General features: G+C 38.3%; 1 non-coding gene across 1 annotated transcript; it reads left to right on the forward strand.

The window, feature by feature from the left end:
- The first annotated feature begins 2,602 nt into the window (after positions 1-2,602).
- On the forward strand, positions 2,603-4,597 carry LOC117185276 (small subunit ribosomal RNA). Its single transcript, XR_004470852.1, has one exon. It is a non-coding gene; the product is annotated as a small subunit ribosomal RNA (ribosomal RNA).
- Positions 4,598-4,856: the final 259 nt, after the last annotated feature.

A 4,856-nucleotide genomic window follows, 5' to 3' on the forward strand; every position in this document is an offset into this window, starting at 1 on the left:
GTACCGTGTTCGAAACATCTCTGGGATTGTTGTATGCGTCAACTAGTATTTCCCAAGCGGCTTCATAATTTTCTTCCTTTAGATCGATATGTCGAATCAATCTTTCTGCCTCGCCGGTAACGGTGGTTTTAAGATACCACATCTTTTTCACCGTAGGCATGTTGGTCTCATGCACCATGCATGAGAACAGATCGAAGAACTGGGTCCATTTTAATAGATCCCCATCAAACTTTGGGATGCTGATGCGTGGAAGATGCACGTTATCCGTGTTTGGTGTGGCTGATTTTGCCAATGCTCTTTGGACCTTACTTTCCAGTGTTAGGTAGGATTCCATGTCATACCCTCCTTCCACTGGGTCCTCATATTCCTCATGAATTGTGAAGTGGACTTCCTGTGCTTGAGTCCATAGTGATTTTATCAAATCATTTGATGTGCGTCCATTCGCCTCTGAAAGTTGTTCCAGATTGCGTTTAACGGACTCTACTATGGCCTTTTGTCGGCGACATAGTGAAAGCAGTTTGCTGTAATCCTTTGAGGGCTGCTGGATCAGACCGCTTTCTCTGGGATCTACTGGAGGACTCTCATGCTTTTCTTTAAAGATGATTTGACGTTCCCCACGAGCACTAGTAGTCTGTGATGGCTTATCCAGGCATTCTGACCAAATGTTAATGTGTTGCTTACAGGTTGTACGTACGTCTTCACGGAATTTTACGTATTCATCTGTTTTGTCTGTATCGCGAAGTTTGGAATCGTTTTTGTTGAAGCGATTCCACGCATTTTCGAGTGCTGATATTTTGGGTTGAAAATAAGAGGCCGTTTGCTTTCGTTCTTGGGGATCTTTTTTAAAGTTCCGAATGCACCTCGATATTTCCTCACCAATCTCTTGTTGCACATTCATTGCCATTGTAGCGGCAGCTTCTGCCTCCATATGTGTATCCATTCTATCTGTTTGTACTTATTACTTTTTGACCCGTTGGGAGTGTTTTATTTGCTTTGCAGCTGGATACGCTCCGAATCGCAACCGTTGTTGGTCAGAAAGGTAATAGTACAGGTGATGTGTTGGATGGAGGGATTTGTGCTGTTTCCAATCTATGGAACGCACGAAGAACAAAAATTGATTGCCTCGGTGGTAATCGAATTCTATAGCTGTTTTTCTGTTGGCTGATAACCTGAATATATCAGATTTGCCAAAGTGATACTTATTGGTAGGAGATGCTACCGTAAGTGTATGGCCTGATGCCAAATTTTTATTGAAGATGTCCTGTTGACTGCTTCAATCTGATGTCCAGATCGAATCCTTTCACTGTAGCTTGTTATACAGTTTGAAAGGATGACCAAGGTCGGGGGTCACCAAATGTTAATGTGTGTATGTGTGTGTGTAGGAAGCTGGGTTGCATACGGTACATAAACCGTCTACAGTTTGGTCGTCGCAACTAGAACTTGAACCAGTTGGACTGCGGAGAGGGTATCCTACGGTGCGCAAGTGAGGATCTGAAGACCCAGCGACAGCCTCTGATGATTGCGATGGAAGATGAGTGACAGGCAGCTATGGTACTGTTTCTGATACTGACTTTATTGAACAAATGCATCTCCTTATATAGCTAACAGTGGAATTCTTATTCTATGGGAACGACCGCACAGGCTCCTTGTGAGTGTATTTTTAGATTGGGTACACTTACTCTGTGCGGGGGTTATATTTCAGTGTATTTACTTAGGTACTTGGCAGCAATAAAGTAGATAGTTTATTACTTGATCCCTTTTGGTGGGTTCGAGTTTACAAGTGCTATTGTCTATTCTTAGTTGCTAATGTATTTTTCGTGTCGTCATATTCAGTTACATGAAATGACATGAACAATTTTATTTATGAGTATTTGTGTATGAGATTGAACTGTATATTCCTAATATTCATTAAATACATGTCTGTGTCTGAACAACAGTATTGTATATAATATTATTATATGTTGTCATTATACTTAAAGTAGTGTTTAATAGGAGATATTTGTTTTCAAATTGATCTTAATAAAGATAATATAGTGAAACTAACCAAGATATATACTATTTAGTATATATCATTTCTGTTTCGAATTATTATCGTGAATTTTTGGAAATGGTCTTATATGATTAAATATTGTATGAGTGCCATTTCAACAATGTACCAGCATATAATCAAAGCGATTTATATGCAAATTCAAATATTGCCAAAATATATAAATTCCATTCCACATGAACTCATGTGTTTGGTTTTATTTAATGTATATCACAAAAAACGCATACGAAATTGGATAAATTTTAAATTTGTTGTCAAAATACATAGTTTAAACACAATTAATATTGTTTTAAGCCTATATACGTGTGATAATATATTAAGTGCAAATAAAAAGATATTTTTGAACGAAAAAAAAATGTATATAATAAAATATATATATTTATATAGAGAAAAATGGCGAATGTGAATGCTATATAAAAATGGCCACAATCGTTTAACAAATTCTCATAAACTGTTGATAAAAAATATTTATTTATTTTTTTTTTTTATTCAAAAGTATTATTGAGTTGTCAAATATTTACATATGTGAGCGTATGCGCAAGAAACGAAAACATTATTCTGGTTGATCCTGCCAGTAGTTATATGCTTGTCTCAAAGATTAAGCCATGCATGTCTAAGTACACACGAATTAAAAGTGAAACCGCAAAAGGCTCATTATATCAGTTATGGTTCCTTAGATCGTTAACAGTTACTTGGATAACTGTGGTAATTCTAGAGCTAATACATGCAATTAAAACACGGACCTTATGGGACGTGTGCTTTTATTAGGCTAAAACCAAGCGATCGCAAGATCGTTACATTGGTTGAACTCTAGATAACATGCAGATCGTATGGTCTTGTACCGACGACAGATCTTTCAAATGTCTGCCCTATCAACTTTTGATGGTAGTATCTAGGACTACCATGGTTGCAACGGGTAACGGGGAATCAGGGCTCGATTCCGGAGAGGGAGCCTGAGAAACGGCTACCACATCTAAGGAAGGCAGCAGGCGCGTAAATTACCCACTCCCAGCTCGGGGAGGTAGTGACGAAAAATAACAATACAGGACTCATATCCGAGGCCCTGTAATTGGAATGAGTACACTTTAAATCCTTTAACAAGGACCAATTGGAGGGCAAGTCTGGTGCCAGCAGCCGCGGTAATTCCAGCTCCAATAGCGTATATTAAAGTTGTTGCGGTTAAAACGTTCGTAGTTGAACTTGTGCTTCATACGGGTAGTACAACTTACAATTGTGGTTAGTACTATACCTTTATGTATGTAAGCGTATTACCGGTGGAGTTCTTATATATAATTAAGTACTTGTATTTTTTTATATATTCCTCCTATTTAAAAACCTGCATTAGTGCTCTTCATCGAGTGTTATTGTGGGCCGGTACAATTACTTTGAACAAATTAGAGTGCTTAAAGCAGGCTTCAAATGCCTGAATATTCTGTGCATGGGATAATGAAATAAGACCTCTGTTCTGCTTTCATTGGTTTTCAGATCAAGAGGTAATGATTAATAGAAGCAGTTTGGGGGCATTAGTATTACGACGCGAGAGGTGAAATTCTTGGACCGTCGTAAGACTAACTTAAGCGAAAGCATTTGCCAAAGATGTTTTCATTAATCAAGAACGAAAGTTAGAGGTTCGAAGGCGATCAGATACCGCCCTAGTTCTAACCATAAACGATGCCAGCTAGCAATTGGGTGTAGCTACTTTTATGGCTCTCTCAGTCGCTTCCCGGGAAACCAAAGCTTTTGGGCTCCGGGGGAAGTATGGTTGCAAAGCTGAAACTTAAAGGAATTGACGGAAGGGCACCACCAGGAGTGGAGCCTGCGGCTTTATTTGACTCAACACGGGAAAACTTACCAGGTCCGAACATAAGTGTGTAAGACAGATTGATAGCTCTTTCTCGAATCTATGGGTGGTGGTGCATGGCCGTTCTTAGCTCGTGGAGTGATTTGTCTGGTTAATTCCGATAACGAACGAGACTCAAATATATTAAATAGATATCTTCAGGATTATGGTGTTGAAGCTTATATAGCCTTCATTCATGGTGGCAGTAAAATGTTTATTGTGTTTGAATGTGTTTATATAAGTGGAGCCGTACCTGTTGGTTTGTCCCATTATAAGGACACTAGCTTCTTAAATGGACAAATTGCGTCTAGCAATAATGAGATTGAGCAATAACAGGTCTGTGATGCCCTTAGATGTCCTGGGCTGCACGCGCGCTACAATGAAAGTATCAACGTGTATTTCCTAGACCGAGAGGTCCGGGTAAACCGCTGAACCACTTTCATGCTTGGGATTGTGAACTGAAACTGTTCACATGAACTTGGAATTCCCAGTAAGTGTGAGTCATTAACTCGCATTGATTACGTCCCTGCCCTTTGTACACACCGCCCGTCGCTACTACCGATTGAATTATTTAGTGAGGTCTCCGGACGTGATCACTGTGACGCCTTGCGTGTTACGGTTGTTTCGCAAAAGTTGACCGAACTTGATTATTTAGAGGAAGTAAAAGTCGTAACAAGGTTTCCGTAGGTGAACCTGCGGAAGGATCATTATTGTATGTTTCTACCGTTAACAAAAATATATATATATTGCCAATTTACCAAACAAAATATGTTTTTATAAAATCATAATTGTAAAATAAAATATATTCAGTTGTATATATTATATGTTTATATTAATTAATTATATTGCCAATATACTCATTTAGTAGTAGCTATACATATAACATTGTGTTCTATGTGTGTAGCAATTAATATATAAATACATATTGATGATATTATTACAATAATATTGATTTATAAAATCTGTGTG

Source organism: Drosophila pseudoobscura, chromosome X (assembly GCF_009870125.1).
Source record: "Drosophila pseudoobscura strain MV-25-SWS-2005 chromosome X, UCI_Dpse_MV25, whole genome shotgun sequence".
NCBI classification, from domain to species: Eukaryota; Metazoa; Arthropoda; class Insecta; order Diptera; family Drosophilidae; genus Drosophila; species Drosophila pseudoobscura.